This window comes from Mustela nivalis, assembly GCF_964662115.1.
Source record: "Mustela nivalis genome assembly, chromosome: 2".
NCBI lineage: Eukaryota > Metazoa > Chordata > Mammalia > Carnivora > Mustelidae > Mustela > Mustela nivalis.
Genome location: NC_139021.1, coordinates 132,072,987 through 132,091,888, shown reverse-complemented (window position 1 = coordinate 132,091,888; position 18,902 = coordinate 132,072,987). Strand labels below are relative to the sequence as shown.

The 18,902-nt window shown below is 46.5% G+C and overlaps 1 protein-coding gene across 2 annotated transcripts in view; it reads left to right on the top strand.

Annotated features, from left to right (window-relative positions):
- The window catches only part of LRRC20 (leucine rich repeat containing 20), a 107,828-nt gene that overhangs the window by 1,279 nt on the left and 87,647 nt on the right, over positions 1-18,902 (top strand). The window lies entirely within an intron of this gene.

Genomic DNA, 18,902 nt, shown 5'->3' with positions numbered 1-18,902 from the left:
TCCCTGGTTGCCGGTTAGCACCACTTTACTTTAGCCAACTTCTGTTTTCTAGCCATCCAAAAAATGTAATTTTACTTTTAATTGCTCCGTATTAAGTGTAGGTGATAAATGGGCCATGTATTAGAAAAAAATTCAGAGGTGAAAGGTTAAACCGCTGTCTCCCAGTTTCCAAATTCTTCTTTCCTGAGGGATCCACTGGTACCAGCTGTATACTCTTATATCCCTCCAGAAATAGTCCCTACATATAACATATAACATACAACATTATATGCAACATATAAACATTAAAAAAACAAAGATATTAATAGCTACCCGCGTCATAAGGATGAGAACTGTGTTAGAAAGGAACTGAAACACCGGGTAAGGATAAGAACCCGAGGTACCTGAAAAAATCTCGATTTAGAACGCTACTCTTCCCTCTTAAGTGTTCTCAGACTTTTCAAAGTTTACATTCCTAAGAATTACTGAGGATCCCAGCTTTTCTTTGTGTAGATTATATCTATTGGTAATTACTGTGTTAGAAATTAAACCTGAGAATATTGAAAATGGTCATTAATTTATAAAGTAATGTCATTACATATTAACATATTTTTATTTTAAAAATTGTATTTTCCAAAACAAAAAGAAATTACTGAGAACGGTGACATTGCTTTACATCTTGGCAAGCATTTTAATGTCTGCTTCATAGAAGACAGTTGGAGCCTCACATCTGTTTCTGCATTCGATCTGTTATGATGTGTTATTTTGATTCAAGTATGTGAAGGAAACCCAGATTCATGCAGATATGCAGTTGAAAAGAGAAACCCTCACAGAATCTTGGAAAGAGCCTCAGGGAACCCCCCTCTCCATCCCCCAGGGATTTCCAGACCACATTTTGAGAACTGCTGCTCTAGGTAGCATTGTCTCTGACCAGACATATCCAAAATGGAATTGGAAGGAGAATCATGGGTACCACCAACGTAAGTACCCTCATTCCCATTTTTTGAATAAGGAAATTGAGGCTAAGAGATATTGAGTGTTCAGCCCAAGTAAAACAGCCACTACCTCACTACTGAGAGCACCAAGCAATTACTTAGTAAAGACACAAGCAAAAGAACTTAACACAGGGAAGCAAATATTGTGATTGGTGGTCAGGTTGGGCCAGAGCATGACATGGAACTGATTTTGTGGTGAGTGTCTAAGAATTCGGGAAAAAGAACCTTCTGCCTACTCTGCAGTGTGGAGGTCCCCAGAGCTGAATGGGACTGAGCTCAACCTTGGAAGATTCTATGCTTCTGTGGTTTTGCATATGTCAAGACAAGGACAGAGTGCCTGGCTGGCTCAGTAGGTGGTAGAGTTTGCAACTCTAAGTTCCAGCCCCACCTTGGGTCTAGAGATTACATAAGTAAATAAATCTTTTAAAAAGAGAGAGAGGGAGAGAGAGAGAGAGAAGGAGGCACTTTCTAGGGGAAAAAAAAGCTAAGGTACTAGTTTACATCTGTGTAAAGCTTGCAAAGTGTGTGATTACAACACACCCCTTCCTTGATCTCTCTTTGATTATAGATATCGGTGTGTTCTGGGAAGAACAGGAGAGCTTTCTGGCCAGAGATTGGGTTGGAATATGAAATGAAATGAAGTAAATAAGGTTGCCACCAGGGTACAATTTTGAAATTGTAGAGGCAGAGGGTGCCTGGGTGACTCAGTGGGTTAAAGCCTCTGCCTTTGGCTTGGGTCATGATCCCAGGGTCCTGGGATTGAGCCCCACATCGGGCTCTCTGCTCAGCGGGAAGCCTGCTTCCCCCCACTCTCTCTGCCTGTCTCTCTGCCTACTTGTGATCCCTGTCTGTCAAATAAATAAATAAAATCTTAAAATAAAAAAAGAAAGAAAGAAAGAAATTGCAGAGGCAGAGATAGGGAAGTATCAACCGGTTTTTTAATTCATTTTGACAGGCTGCCTGGAGAACAGAAAGAAGCTCTTCCATTAACAGCTGGATGACCCCAGGCGAGATACGTACACTCTCTGAGCCTCATCCATATAATGGAGATAAATAACTCATCACCTCACTGAGTACTCCTGTTAGTTAAGCATATAAAGGGTTTAACAATTGTCTCCTAGAAAGGGCGTCCTGAGGAGTTCTGGTGTCTTCTTTCCCTAAATAGAAGGTATCATACTCACATATTCTGGTTTCTGGTTTGAAAATAAATGAGTGTGTGCACATGTGCATGTGGTTGTGCATGTACATGTATGCATGGATTTCATCACCTCTAGAGTACCCTAAAAAAACCCAAAACACTCAACTAATTTTTTCACACCCTTTCTGAAAACTTGCTCTTGTGTAACATCTTTATTGAAATATAATAATTTACCATCAACTTTAGCCTTTTAAAATATGCAATTCAGGGGTGCCTGGGTGGCTCAGTCTTTAAGCATCTGCCTTTGGCTCAGGTCATGATCCCAGGGTCCTAGGATTGAGCCCCGCATCCAGCCCCTTGCTCCTCAGGAAGCCTGCTTCTCCCTCTCCCACTCCCACTGCTTATGTTCCTTCTCTTGCTGTGTCTCTTTCTGTCAAATAAATAAATAAAATCCTTTAAAAAATAAAATAAAATAAAACATACAATTCAGTGGTTCTTAGTAAATTCACAAAGTCATTCAACTATCATCACCATTATCTACTTTCAGAACATTTTTTCACCCTGAAAAGATACTCGGTATCCATTAGCAGTAGCTCACATTTATCTCCAACCTCCTCAGCCCTAGGCAACCACTAATCTAGTTTCTGTTTATATAGGTTTCCCTGTTTTGTGACCGGTTTCTTCCATTTAGCGTATTTTCAAATTTCAACTATGGATAGCCCATATCAGTACTTTGTTCCCTTTAATAGCTGTTACAAATTGCACTGCTATGAACATTTGTGTACAAGTGTTGTATGAGTATATGTGTTCAATTCTCTTGGTTATACACCTAGGGATGGAATTTTAACTGTAGCCTTAACCACTTGGAGAACTCTCGGGCTGTTTTTCAGAGTGGCTGCACCATTTCACGTTCTCAGGAATTGTGCATACAGGTTCCAATTTCTCCACATCTCTGCCAATACTTGTTATTAGCTGTCTACCTGATTATAGCTATCCTAGTGGGTGTGAAGAGGTATCTCTTTGTGGTTTTGATTTGCATTTCCCTGATGACTAATAGTATTGAGCTTCTTTTCATGTACCTATTGGTGTTCCAGAATATATCTTCTTTGGAGAAATGTCTATTCACATAATTTGCCCATTTGAAAATTGGGTTATTTGTCTTCTATTGAGTTTTAAGTTATTCCAAAAACTAGAACCTCATCAGATATATGACTTGCAAATAATTTCATTCACTCTCTCTTTTTGCTTTTTTGATGGTAACCTTTGAGGCACAGAAGCTTTTAATTCAATAATGTCCTATTTGGTTTTTTTTTTCCTTTGGTTGCTTGTGCATTTGGTGGTGTCCTACCTAAGAAACCATTCCTGAATCGAAGATCACAAAAATTTATGCCCGTGTTTCTTTCTAAGAGGTTTATAATTTTAGCTCTTACTTATAGGTCTTGGCTCCATTTCAAGTTAATTTTTTATATATGGAGTGAGGTAGGGGTGCAGCTTCATTCTTTTGCATGTGGATAACCAGTCCATGTGGCACCATTTGTTGAAAAAGCTACTCTTTCCCCATTGAGTTGTCTTGGCAAACACTTACTTCTTAACCTGACATTCTCTGGGGAAATATACTCCCAGATGAGGAACTCAAGGAGTGGGACCATTGTAGGTTGGCATGAGTACTTTTAGAAGCAACTAAGTGGTAACTGTGATAGCAACTAATGTGCAGTGTCTCACCATTTTAAGTAATTGATGTATACTACTGCTTCATATACTCCTGACAACAACCCCATACAGTAGCCCCCATTATTATAACCTTTTTACAGACGGGGAACTGAAGCTCAAAGGAGTTGAATCCCTTACACAACAAATTACCCTAAAACCTGTGGCTTAAAAGAATACATATTTGGTATCTCTGAGTCTTTGAAGGTGAGGAACGTGAAAGCCACTTTATCTTGAGGTTGCAATGAGACTGTTTGCCAGGTTTGTACTTATCTGAAAGCTTGATCGGGGTCAGAGGATTTGCTTCCAAGTTCATTCACGTGGTGGGGGATAGGAGGCCTCAGCTCTTCACTGTGTGGACCTCTCCAGAACCACTTAAGTGACATGTCCTTGTGACATGGCATCTGGCATCTTCCTGAGTGACTGCACTGCAGGAGGGAACAAGGAATGAGTTACAGGGAATCTCCCGACCTGGCCTTGACAGTCCCCTATCATGTCATTACTTCTGCATTCTGTTCATTAGAATTGAGTCACCAAGTAAGGCAAACATTCTCTGGGGAGGGAATTAGTTTCCTCCACTTGAAGGGAGACATATTTTAAAACCACCACACTTGCCCAAGGTCACAAAGATTATAAGTGTTTTAACAGGAGAAGCCCAGTGTGCAAGCACTGATAAATTCCCGCTTGTACCACACTTGTTAGTGTTGCTTTGGCTAAAGAAATCGGGTGGCCAAGCCCAGAAGCAATGGAGGAGAGGAGGAGCCCACTCACCGGGAGATAGAATTTGCTGGGAACTGCCAATGTAACAGTCTAGCACAATGCACAATGCACTGCCTTTTATCTCCCTGAAATAATCAAGTCTTTTGGATTTGTCTTTTCCAACTTGCTTTGTCTCTGTTTCCTTGGGTTTACTGTTTTTAAGCCCCTTTTCAGGTTAGAAACATCCCCCACATGCTCAGTGATCTTCGGCTGTCCGTTCACAAGGGGCTAACATACTTAAAGGACACTCTGAGGTAGGAGGGAGGCTTGTCTCAGGGTGAGAGTCTCTGTGCAGTCATCAGATCCAGACCAGCTATTTCGGAGGGGGGTAAGGGGGTCCCCTAAATGTCAGTAGCTATAGATATTTTATCATCTGCTGGTCAGTGTTACCCAAAAAGCAGCCTTTATTTTCCTGCCTGGGAAATGGACACTGGGGCCTGGGTTCTGAAAGCCAAGCGGGGGCCAGGCAGGGAGTAGGGACTCTCTCCATTCAGAATACAGACTCAGTTTCTTTTACTCCAGCATCTTCCCGAAGCCACACATGGAGTGTGTCTCTGAAGCCCCAGGTGTCCCCAAGTCCTGCTCTATCTCTTGTTCCACTTCTCTCAAAGGTAAGCCTCCCATCCCCTGTGGGTGTCCTGGAGCGAAAGGTGCTTGGCTGGATAGGATAGTGGAAGAGATGTGGGGGTTCCAGCTGATCCTTTTTTTTTTTTTTTTAAGATTTTATTTATCTATTAGAGATGACAAGTAGGCAGAGAGGCAGGCAGAAGGGTGGCGGGGGTGGGGGAAGCAGGCCCCCTGCTGAGCAGAGAGCCCAATGATGTGGGGCTCCATCCCAGGACCCCGAGATCATGACCTGAGCTAAAGGCAGAGGCTTAACCCACTGAGCCACCCAGGTGCCCCCAAGCTGTTCCTTTTAAAGACTTTAAGCCAGTCTTTCTCTCTCCAGCCATACCTTGCATCCTTGACCCCAGAGGTACCTGGAGCCATGGATCTGTAGGCCTTCCTGGAATGCTGATAAAAACTGGTCTTTCTATTGTTAGCTGCTCCCCCCGCCCCACTTTCCCACTCTGTTGGGTCAGTCGCCCTACATCTGTCTGCATTCCAACTTCCAGAATGTTGTTGCTCTCTCTGGTCCTTGGCCATATCCTGTCCTGACTTCTTAGTCCTTATGGGGTTTTGCTTTAAAAAGAAAATTCCTCCAGTGCCACTTTGGGGGGTGTCTAATGGGAAAACAATAATAGCTAAACCTGTATGTTTCCCTGGTTTCATTTAAAGAACACATGTTTTTAAATAGTCTATCAGTTAGGAGTCTGTTGTGGTAACAGAAGAGGTTTATTCAGAGGAGTGGGTGCTTAAAACAAACTGGGTGTGCTCTAGGAGGGGGGTCCAGGCTGGACCTCCAGGAATGACCCTCAGAACCCTATAGAACCGACCCTCCAGGAAAGCCACTACCTGGACTGGAGTCAGGAGGCTGGGAAGTAAGCAGCTACTGGCCCAGCTGCCAGCCCCACTGTAGCCCCTATTAGGGATCACAGAGCTCTTGTTGGACTGGTGGCTTCAAAGCCACACCAGACCTACTAGATCCATCCAGATAATGGATGTCTGGGGCAACAATGCTGCACCTCCCTCCCCACCTAACTCAGTTCTGAATTCAAGCTTTGTGTGAAGGCATCTGCTGGTATAACCCCAATCCCCGAAACACACATCTGGGGGTCTTGCTGTAAAGAAACATGAAAATGCCATTTTTTAAGCTTTCAAGCCTCTGCATTGTGAGAAGGCACAGCAGAAGGACATTAGAACTGGCGTTGAGTGCGCCAATCTGTCTATCCTCCATGAAGGGTAAGGAAATGTGTATGAACATTTTGTAACTGGACACTAGGATTCATTCCCACTGCTCTTCTCACCTCCCCTAATATCCTTTCTCCTAGCCCTTAATTAAGGGTTAAACTCCAGGGGCATCCCCTCTTGCCTTTGGTCAGAGGTTTGCAGCCTTTTTCTATAAGAGGTCGGGGGGTAAATATTCTAGGATTCGCAGGCTAGATGGTCTCTGTCACAAATATTCAACTTTATTTTTGTAGCAAGAGGGAAGCCAGAGACCACGCGGGGACAAACGAGTGTGGGTCCAGTAAGACTTACTTTCTTTCTTTTTTTAAAATTTATTTGACAGAGAGGGAGACACAGCAAGAGAGGGAACACAAGCAGGGGGAGTGGGAGAGGGAAAAGCAGGCTTCTTGCCAAGCAGGGAGCCGATGTGGAGCTCGATCCTAGGACCCTGGGATCATGACCAGAGCTGAAGGCAGACGCTTAATGACTGAGCTGCCCAGGCACCCCCCAGTAAGATTTTCTTAACAAAAGCAGGCAGCCAAGGCACCTGGGTGGCTCAGATGGTTAAGCGTCTGTCTTGGGCTCAGTCATGATCTTAGGGTCCTGGAATCAAGCCCCACATCAGGAGGAGGAGGAGCCTGCTTCTCCCTCTCTCTCTGCCCCTCCCTCTGCTTGTGCTCTCTGGCTCTGTCAAATAAATAAATAAAATCTTTAAACAATGACAATAAAAAAGCAGGCAAGCAGAGAGCTGGATTTGGCCCACGGACCATAGTTTGTAGACTCCCATATTTGCTCATACTGTCCTTTAGCAAATCCTTTTTTTTTTTTAAGGTTATTCATTTATTTGTTTGACATACACGCAGAGAGAGAGAGAGCACAAGCAGGGGAAGTGGTAGGCAGAGGAAGAGGGGGAAGCAGGCTCTCTGCCAAGCGGGGAGCCCGATGCGGGACTCGATCCCAGGATCCTGGGATCATGACCTGAGCCAAAAGCAGTTGCTCAACCAACTGGGCCACCTAGGCACCCCTGTCCTTTAACAAATCTTTAATGAGCACCTACTATGTGTAGGGTACTTTCTGGGGGAGGGGATGTGGCAGTAAACAAGATAGAGGCGCCCCAGGTCCCATGGAGTATAAGAACATCCTACCTAGAGTGATGGTCTCCTCCACCCACCGCCCCCACCCCCAGCCCACACTCTTATTCAATACTCCATTTAGGTTGACCTTCCTTGACTTTCCTCTCCCCAGCCAGGGTCGGTTCCCTCCCTCCAAGCGCCCGCAGTGCCCTGTGCACACTGAGATCACTTGTACCCACCTTGTGCAGGGGTGCTGTTTGCTTCTGCTTCTGGTCCCCTGCAGGACTGCTAACTCTGCAAGGACAAGGACTTCCTTGCCTCGCATTCCCCAGGGACCTGGCTCAGTACCAGCCTGTGGTATGTACATGCTGAGCTGATTTTTAAAAGCTTCTGTGGAAGCTAAGGTATAAACAGGAGACAGTTGAGGGCCATTTGGTCTAGTGTGGCTCTCCCGATGCAGATGAGAATTTTTGTTTCTCAGTTGCATGATGGTGTAATTGACACGCACTTCTCTCAAATTGTGCTTGCCTCTGAGTTTTGAGGAATGTTTCCATTTATGCAAACACCAAGATACAGAACATTTCATCACACCCAGAAGTTCTCCTCAACCTTTTTGCAATCAACCCTCCCATCAAAGCCCAAACCCCAGGTAAGAATCACTGTTTTACTTCCTATCACAACTGATTCACTTTGTTTGTTCTAAAACTTTGTATAAATGGAATCATACCACATGTATTGTTTCAGATGTCACTTCTTCATGAGGCATAACGTTTTGCTTCTATGAGTAGTCCATTCGTTTTTATGACCGAGTAGTAGTCCTTGTGGATATACCACAGTCTGTTTGTCAGATAAGAATTTGAAGATACCTCTCTGCCTCTTCCCCTAGAGCTTACCATGGGGGACTAAGAGGGTCTCATGGCTCAAATATGCTAGCTGAGTATTATCACAGAATGAGGTTATCTAGATGGTTCAGGATTGGGAAGCTGCCAGGGCAATCGTGACCCCATTGCCACTGAACATGCAAATTATTGATCGAACATGCAAAATATACCACATTTGGGCAGCCCTTTCTTGGAATGGTTAACATGCACTGATATAATTGGGGTTGCAAAAAACGGAACTTGCCTGGATATGCCCAAGCCGGGGATATCCTTCCTAGAGTCTACTATTTCAGTGGTTAGCCACCTGGGCTTTCTAAAACTCATTCCTTCTCCCTGCATTTATCTGATGCCCGTGTTCCTTCTAGTTCTACCTTCCCCAAGGGCAGAGGGAGGCCTGTCCTCTGTAATGAGGCCACCCACACAAGATCTGTATTGTCATAAGTAAGGATAATCACCCCTTACCTTTGGATAACACTTTGCCCCTTTCAAAGCACTTTCAGACCATCATCCCACGTAAGCTGAGCCACAGCCCTATGATGGAGGCAAGCTGCTTATTATTCTCACCTACGTTTTACAGATAAAGAAACTGAGGTTCAAAGAGGCTATGACTTCACTGAAGCCATGCAGCCAGGACCCATGGAGCTGGGACCAGTGTTCCTGCTCCTGGCTAGCCATCCTGCGCATCTCTTCCTTCAGCTTGGGTGAAGGTGCCCCTTGGGTACTTGTTCTTTATCGTCACATTTCTGAGTGTACTAGGCAATGAACAGCATCTATTTCCGGAGCTCCTAAAATGTAAGAGACAGAATGTGTTAGAAAGTGATAATAATCACAGATCACTTTTATGGGCATCCGGGCTGAGTCAGGTGCTGTATCAGGCCTTCTAGAGATCTTATCTCTATATTCCCACTGCCATACAAGGTAGGTTTTATTATGCATGTTTTACAGATGAGGGAGCAGCCTTAGAGAAACTAGCTTGCCCAAGGTCACCTGCTGTATCTCTAGAAATTCTCTAGCCTCTTGTTGTGATCGGAACGTTCTCCAGTGGACAGGCTTTCATGTGCCTTAATTCCAGTGCTGGGTTTCCCACCTGCTGTTGTATGACCGTGAGCTTTGAAGCCATTCTGTCCTCCAAAAGAGGAGAGGGTGACCCCCCACCCATACTCAGACTGTTCTTCTAAGGATTACATGTCAGGCCCAGCCAAGGTTTGGCCAACAAGCCAGGTGATTAGGCACCAATCCAGATCCAAGAAGGTGCTGGGGGCCAGGAGGCTGGGAGAAGAGGGGCAGTTGGTGTAGCAGCATGTGTGACTGTTGGGCATGCCAGAGGGGCTGGGCCTCAGCATTTCCTTCTCGGGAGGTTTTGTCGGGTGATGCCAACAGAAGTCTGTAGCTGTAACTTCAGAAAGTGAGGTTGGGTTGTTCAAGGTTACTTCAACAGAATGAAGTCCTCCATCAAAGCCAGTTTACTCTCTGCCTGTTTACTACAGTTCAACACCTGCCTTGCCTGTCTTTCTCCCTCTCCATCCCAATATTAAATGGAAGATTCTTCGTGGTACAGTCCTCCCCGTATGACCCCAGACCTGCAGGGAAAAAGCAGGCAGGACACTTAATGCCACACCACATCCATTGGTATGTTCTGGTTCTGATAGCTTGAGGTCCAACCAGAGAGAGCACTTTTGACATGGAAATGTACTGTCATCCAAACAGTGAATGACGTGCCATGCCCTGTGCCAGCCACAGCCCAATGGCAAAGCACGCACAGTGTACACAGCCTGAGAATCAGGAGCCAAGAATGGGTGCCTGCCATGTTGGAGCAAGAGGTACTCTGCCCCAGGGAGCTCTGCTCTCTTTTGGTGGAGCCCAATGTTTGGTTTCCTCTCCTCTCCTCTCCTTCCTCTCCCCTCCCCTTCCCTTTTCTTTTGTTTAAAGATTTTACTTATTTACTTGAGAGAGTGAGTGACAGAGAGAATCCGAAGCAGACTCCCCACTGAGCACAGAGCCCTATGTGGGGCTCCATCCCACATCTTCAAGATCACAACCTGAGGGGAAACCAAGAGTTGGACACTCACCTGACTGAGCCATCCAGGACACAATGGGAGCTCTTTTTTTTTTTTTTTTAAATCCTCAGTGGGAATCCTTTTTTTTTTTTTTTTTAAGATTTTATTTATTCATTTACAGAGAGATCACAAGTAGGCAGAGCAGCAGGCAGAGAGAGAAGGGGGGAAGCAGGCTCCCTGCCTAACAGCCAGACACGGGGTTTGATCCCAGGACCCTGAGATCATGACCTAAGCTAAAGGCAGAAGCTTAACCCACCGAGCCACTCAGGTGCGTCAGTGGGAAACCTTTTATGATGACTAGGTGCTGTCAGATTCAGGATGAAAGTCTCGACTCCGGGGATCTGATTGTCCATTCAGGCTCTTAACAAGAGTCCTGGCCTCCATCTCTCCATCAGCTAATTCATTCAGAAACATTTGCTCGGATCCTGGTTTGGCCCCAGCTCTCAGTTCAGGGGTGCGCAAGAACAGACCTCATGGAGCTTCTGTCCAGCTATGGGACATACCTGTCTTGGTGACACCTCCTTGCATCTAGGTCTTCCGGCTTGATTCGGATGAGGGTTATTCATCCTTCCACTCTGAATTCACCTAGAAGCTCTGGGGCAGCATTGATGGGAAATGCACACTGAGTTATGTCACCACTCTCTCTCCCATGGCTTGCCATTATTCTTAGAATCTTGAGGAAGGCCCTGCATGGTCTGGCCTCAGCCCTTTCATATCTCTGTCTCATTCTTGTGCTCCCGTTCCTCACATGGACCACACTCCCTCTCATGACAGGGCCTTTGCATGAGCCATTCCCTTTGCCTGGTTGATCTCTGTGGTGAACAGATTTTAAGGGGACCACCATGATGCTCATCTCCTGGCCTTCACATCCTTGAGAATATGGCAAAGGCAATGGAATGTCCCCGCTGGGATTATGTTAGGTATGACTCCATCTCACTAGTGGACTCACTTTAGGGTCCTTCCCTACCTCCATCTCTGTCACTCTGGCTCTCACTGGCTTTGGAGAAGCAAGCTTCCGTGAGTCCTGCTGCCACAAGAAAACGAGTTCTGCCAAAGCCTGAACGTGCTTGGAAGTGGATCCTTCCCCAGTCAGCCCTCCATGTGAGAATACAGCCCCGCATCATACCTGATGGCAGCTTTGCCAAAGACCCAGCAAAGCCATGCCAGGACTCCCGACCCACAGAAACTATGAGACAATAAATGTGTTGTTTTAAGTCAGTAAATTTTTATTTAAAAAAAGAAATCTGTATAAATGTGTTTCTATTTTCTGTGTGCAGCATAGAAAACCAATATATTCTCCAATATTCACCTAGTTGACTTCTACTCATTCCTTATCATTCCCATCCCACTCGGATGCATTTTCTCAGGGCAGCCTTCCCTTTCCTGTCTGCCAGGGCCCAGTGTCCTATTAGTGGCTCTCAGGTCATTGTGTGCCTCACCTGGATGACATGTCCAGTTACAGCTGTGTGATTAATTACTATCTGCCCCTTCACTGGACTGTCAGGTCCAAGAAAGCAGCCTATCATGGTCTCTGCTTTTCCCCAGGGACTAGCACAGCGCCTGGCCCATGAGCAGATTCAGTAACGCTCTGGTGGATAAATAAATAATTTATCAGGAGGAGTCAGGACAAGTGTGTTTCTCTTGGAAGCTCCAGGCTCCCTTCTCCTTTCAGAAGAATGTCTTGTATTTTGATCACCAGGCAACTCTCTTAACAATGTCTTCCTTTTGAGTTCCTACTTGGAGGACAGAAAATACAGGGGGAGAAAGGAGGGGTAGGTAAGGTGAACTTCAGCTTGGCAGTTCCGGGAAGGTCCACAAAATGCCAAATAGCTTGCCCCCATAAGAGATAGATAGGTAAGTACATGGTGCTAGGGACTGACAGGGTTGTCTCCACTCTCCCCCCAACCCATGTGCTGAAGTTCTAACCTCAGATACAGTATTGTATTTGGAGATGGGACCTCAGCCCAGATTCCTTGAGGCTGCCTGGATGTCCCTCAATCAAGGTTAAAGGAGGTCATAAATGTAAGGCTTCAGTCCATAGGGCTGAAGAGGAAGAGATACCAGAACTCTCTCTCTGCCATGTGAGAATGCAGTAAGAAGGCAGCTGTCTACTGCCAGGAAGAGAGTCCTCAAATCAAAATCAAGTCAAACTGGCATCTTCCTCTTGAACTTCCCTCTTGAACTTACTGACTGTAAGACAATACATTTCTGTTGTCTAACTCACCCAGTCCATGGTATTTTTGTTCTGGAAGCCTGAACAGATTAAGACATGGGGTTATCAGGAGGCAGTTTATGCTATAAATATAAGGTCGAGGAACCTGAGTTTAGGCGTGTGTTCTCTCGTATCTTCAACTGGACTTTTTCTGTCTCCTATGATTTTTTTTTTTTTCAACATCAGAGTTTAAGCATGCCCAAGTCTCTATAGCTTTAAACATCCCTCTCTGGGTCCCAGCGCCCTTCCTAGCGATAGCCATGTTTTCCTTCCCACCTTCCAGCCAAGCTTCTGGCATTGTCTACACTTGCGGGATTAGCACACTCTCATTTCTGTGTATTCACTTTTCTGTCCCTTCAGCTGGGCTTCCACCCCGCAATAGCTTGGAATCTGCTTTGCTGTTACATCCATCAGACTCCCTTCGGTCCTCATCTGACTGTTCTCTTTTTCTCAGCCCGCCCTCCTCCTCTGAGTTTCTGGACACTGTTCTCTTCTGCTTCCCTTTATCTCTTTCTGGCATCTCCTTTGCCATCTTCATCTGCCCTCTGCTACCCTACTGCCCCACATGGAAATGTTGACATTCTCCAGGTTTTGTCCTTGGTCCCCTTCCTTTCTCACCCGGGAACCGTCCCACTCCTTTTGCTCCAGCATCCGCTGAGGGTTCCCACACCTCCACATCCGCTGAGGGCTCCCACACCAAGGAATCTTCAGCCCAGATTCCTTGAGGCTGCTTGGATGTCCCTCAAACACTGTATGTCCTGTAAGCCAAGCCTACTGCTCCCCCTCCTCCCACCCAGCTCCAAGTCCTCTCCCCTCCCGCACATCATTTCCTGGAACATGGCATCGTCATCCTCAGATCGCTCCAGTCAGAGACTTCAGGTTAACCTCCATTCCTTTTTTCCCCTCATTCCTCAACTCTAGTCAGGCACAGTGACCTGACTTGTCGGCTTCCTAAATATTTACGTGCACCCATCCATTCCTATCTCCTCTGCCTCTTCGTCCCATATAGAGACCCTGAAGGACTCCAGTGTATCTGTTGCTGCTATATGGCAGGATTTAAACAGGCAAAGGGAAAAGTAGAATGGGTGCACTGAGGAAATGATCTTTCACTCTTTCTAAAGCTGTAGGAGAGAAGTGGATTGATGTCTGGAGGTGCAGGGTTTTTAGTGGATTTTTAATGAATTCTGTGCCATTGGAGGCACTCAAGGAGAGGATACTATAGTGTGGTCTACTGCTTTGGGTGTGACGTGGGGCTGGACCCAACGTGGCACTTTGGTGAACACATCTGGCTCATAGAACACATCTGTGAGCCAGATGTGTTCTATTTGGCTCATGAATGGTTCAAAATTGTTTAATGAGTTTCCAACATTCAAAACCCAGGTGGCTCAGTTGGTTAAGCATCTGCCTTAGGCTCAGGTCATAATCCCAGAGTCTCAAGATCGAGTCACACTTTGTCAGGCTCCCTGCTCCACAGGGTGTCTGCTTCTCCTTCTGCCCCTCTCCAACTCATGTTCTCTTTCTCTATCTCTCTCTCTCTTTCTCTAATAAATAAATAAAATCTTTAAGAAATCAATAACACAGTTTGCTTTTAAATTTAAAAAAAAACAACATGGAGATTTAAAGATAAGAAAACGGATTTTTAGCTTTTCTGGAAAAGTCGGAATTAGCAATTCCGGGACCGAGCCCAGGGTCAAGACTGGGAGATGGCTTAACAGCTGCTGCATCTGATGGACTGTTCCCCATAGTGTCTACTTGTGGCTTCAGTCACTCATGCTACTGCCTGGACCCTGGAAGCATCTGAGTTTGCTAAACCCGAACTAGATATTCCCCTGTTTCCATCCAGCCTGGGATTTTACACTACCATATTTCAGCAATGGAGAAAGTTCCCCTGGGATTTCCTTGCAGCTCGGCCATGTCACTAGTCCCGGGAAGTCCCCCTTCCCTTGTCTCTGCAGTAAGAAGTGTAACTGGACCTGTCTGCTTTTTGCCTTTACCCACCACATCCCTTTCCTGTCCACCCCACTAGTGTTCCTGTTCCAAATACTCTTCTGGTTGAGGTCTTCTGTTCTCTGTGGTCCACTCAGCTCTAATAGCGTGGTTCTTCGAAGCCCAGCCTTTTCAGGTATTTTGGTTAGAGGATGTGTGCCCATGTCTCACCGGAGGTTACGTGACTCGCAGAGTGAGACATTGCAAGATAGATGAGTGGGGACGTTCTTATACGAGGTTCAGAATGTCTGCTAATGGATGCAGGGGAGCGAATGACCATCCAAGGAGATGCTAGACTGGTTAGAAATGCTTTCAGCCGCAGATAAGAGAAACGGCTCCTCAAAATCCTGAGTCAAAGCCATGTGACAGAATGTCCATAGTTCTGAGGTTGCTGGAGTGGGTTCAGGGCCACTGTCACAGTCAGAGCTGGCAGCCGAGGTTGTAGCTATCATAGTCACACTCAAGGCAGGAAGAAAATGGTCTCATTTTATCAGGAAAACAAACACTTGCCCAAATACCTTCAGCTGATTTCTGTTTTTATTTCACTGCCGTGGTGGGTGTCCTTCCGAAAAAGATTGGTCGGAGCCCTGAGCACCAGGACCTAAGAATATGACCTTATTTGGAGACTGCAACTTGAAAGAGGTAGTCAAGATAAAAAGAGGTCATTCGGGTGGGTTCTAACCCCATATGACTGTGTCCCTGTAAAGCAGGGAAATTTGGACAGAGAGGCACAGGAGGAAGGTGATGTGAAGGAACAGTGGAAGAAGGTGGCCATCTACAGGCCAAGGAGAGAGAGCTGGAGGAGAGCCTTCCCGCACAGCCCTCACAAGGAGCCAGTCCTGCGACACTGCAGCAGTACTGTGTGACAGTAAATGTCCACTGTTCAAGCTACCAGTCTGTGGCACCTTGTCATGGCAGCCCTACAAAATGGACACAATCGAGCAGACCATGACACATGGCTCCCTCTGATTTCAACAGAGGCAGGAAGGCAAGGACTTCATTGACATAGAGCTGCCTGGAACAAAATGGGATTCTGCTGATGAGAAAAAAGAAGACAGTGGATGTTGGAATGGGTGCCAGTAGCATCTGCCGATATCCTGTGGAGTCAGGGACAAGAAAAGCTGGTCTACAAGAAAGGGTGAAGAGAATGGATGCATTAATAATTTCCCGCCCCACTGATGAACAAAGAATTGGTTAATAAGCATTCCCAAGCCTGTAGGGTCACCAGCCCCCTTCTAGGTAGAGGTTATTTCCATTGTCGATCTCTGGCCTTCCCTCGAGCAGCTCATAAGTAGACTGTGGATACAAGATCTATGCTTATGAGCCATGTTTCCCTGGGCCCCAGTAGTCTGAGCATGAAAAGCAAGGTTTATTTCTTTGGCTTGGCCCCCACCTACTGAACTGTAGGCTGCCCGCATCCCACCCATCCTCGGGCAGAGATGCTAATTGTTCCCTAGTATCCATTGCCCCTTCCTCTTTTCCGTAATGAAATCTACAAGTTTTAACTGAGCACTTGACCACCCAGCCGTAGACTATATTCCCAGCCTCCCTCCAAGTTAGGTGTGGTCACATGACCCAGTCTGGGCCATGGGGAGTGAAGGAAAGTGAGGCCAGCAATATAAACGGTCATCCCCTTGAAGGCAAACTGGCTTGGTCAGGATGCCTTCTTTTCTCCTTCCTGCCAGCTCGGAAAGGGTCTAACTGCTGCTGCACTCTGGGACCCAGAGGTGGGAGAAGCATACTGAAGAGGACCCTGTCAGCTGGCCGTGGTGGTTTTTAGATGACTTGCTGCAACAGAGCTGTCAACCTTCCCTAGATCACCTGTTTCCAAGAGAGAGGGAAACAGATTCTTTTGTTCAAGTTGAAGTATTTTTGGATCTTTTTTCAGCAGCCTAGCTGTCCGCCAGAGTAGGGGTGCCCCATGAGTGCTTGCAGACATACTGCCCTCTAACGCTGTGGGGGGTGGGGAATACTCTCCAGGATGACATTTCCAAGTCCCAATGCAGGCCTGTCTCTGGCTTTCAGTTTCTCACTGGACCGCCCCAGCTAGGGCCGGGGGCGGGGCCATGGCAGACAAGCCTTAAAGAGGCACTTTCAGGCTGTGCCTCCATGGGATTCGCAGCTGAGAGGGAGTGGTTCCTTAAATGTTGTACCCTGGGAGCCTCTGAGACCACTCCCTAGTCTAGGATTGCCAGAAGCTGTAGATTTGTTGTGGCCATCCTCTTTTGTCTCTGAGGGGTCTTCTATCATGCTTTCCCCCTGGGCCTGAGACCAGTGACACTGCCTGCTGACCTCAAGCCCCCGTTTATCTCCAGACCTCCTGATGCAACTTCCAAGACCTTGTTGGACAGCACCCAGAGGATGTGCCCTTAATGGTCTTCGGAACATACCCTAAATCCTGCTGCTAGTCAGCCCTAGACCCACACAGCCTTTGATCTATAGAGGGCACAGCCCAGGCCCCTGCTCCTGACCCCTCCCCCAAACATTTTTCCCCTTCATCCCCACATCATTTCCAAGCGCTGCCCTGTCTACCTTGGCAGTATCTCTTGCATCTGTCCCTTTTCTGTTCTCTCTACAGCTACCTTCCTCACGTGGACCACCCACAGGACGACCTTGCATGGGCCCGTCTAGACTTTGGCCACCATGCACGCAGGCTGTGGGGCTGGGCTAGCTGAGGTTGAATTCTAATTGTACCACTCAGTAGCTGCGTGACCTTTGACAAACTCTTTACCTTCTGTGTGCCTTTGTTTCCTCATCTTTAAAACGGGGCTGCTAGCAGGTGTGTGTGTGTAAAGATGGAATAGATAACGCAAAGTATGTGGTGGAAAATGTGAGATGTTAAGTATGAACTATTATTGCTGCTGTTATTAGCATGATTGTTTCAAATCACCCTGTGCTCTGTTCCTTCCTTCCATAGTGCTTCTGGAAGGAAGTGACCTGTCACTCCCTTGACCAATATGTTTACTCCTCCCCATACTTACCCCTCAGGGGCCCTTCCATATTGTCTCTGGGCTTGACCATGGTTTGGCTCATAACCTAACAGAGTTTGTGCCACTAGCTGAGGCTTGAAAAGTTTTTTCACGATGGGCTTGCCTTTTAGACCAGGCTGGTCCCCTGGTAAATGACCATGTGGAGCAGAGGCCCCCGTCTGTCCCCGCTGAGGCCCCTCGGCTAACAGCCTGCTGACTGCCAGATGCGGGAGTGAGGCTGTTCTAGACCATCCAGCCCCAGCTGGCTGCCAGCTGACTGCAGAGTTCAGCCCAGCCAGTTCAGACCAGAACCACCCAGCTGACCTAAAGAATTGTGAGAAATGACACATGTTTGTTCCCGCAAGCTGCTGAATTTCAGGGTGGTTTGTTGCAAAGCAAAAGCTAACTGAAACACCCAGGAAATCAAGTGCCACTTTGTCATCTGGGAGCAAAGGCTCTCACGAGGGCTCAGTGTAGCTTGGCGGACCAGTCCCACGGCTCCTTAGGCACCCGTCCCCCCCATCCCCTCATCCACTCCTCCCACCCTCAGTCTCAGCCAGAGTGAGCCCTTGGGTGTTCCCAGGAATGCTTTATGCTTTCTGGCTTCTTACCCTGTGCTGGGGCCGAGCCCCACTCTGGGAGTGCTCTTCCCTTCTCTCCTCCTTTCCCTGTCTCATGTCCTACTTGGTCTTCTCTATTATAATTCATCAGATCCTTGAAGGCATTTTAAGACTTCTTCGAGGGGTCGAATTCCCTGTGGTTGGTGGGCCAAATGGAGCAACGCACCCTTGAAACTCTTCACTTGGTACTGCAGAACTCCTAGCTCTCTGTGGTTGTGGGACAGTCTTTCCCAAGGCAGGACATACATTCTTGGAGGTCCAGGAGCACTGCTTTGAGAGAATGATTCCCTTTTTAAATTTCTTCCAAACATTTTGAATCAACCAAGGCACTGCCATGTCTTTAACTAGCTCCCTAGCACTTGCTCGCCTCATTTTAGAACAAAGAGAAGAGCCTCAGGAGCAGGCCGTTAGTAGGCAAGTAATGTTTCATTTTATTCACTTAATTATATTTAACAAGTTTTTCCAGTTCTATTGGAATAGAACTAACTTGCAGTATTTATTTTTCAGTTTACATCCTATCTGTGGCAAGTGATACTACCTTTCATTTCTAGTAAGGATATGTGGTTTTCTGTTATTTTTTTCTCTTTGTTTGTCTTTCTTTCTTTCTTTCTTTCTTTCTTTCTTCTTTCTTTCTTTCTTTTTTTTTAAGAGAGGGAGGGTGGGGAGGGGCAGAGAGAATCCCAAGCAGCCTCTGCCCTC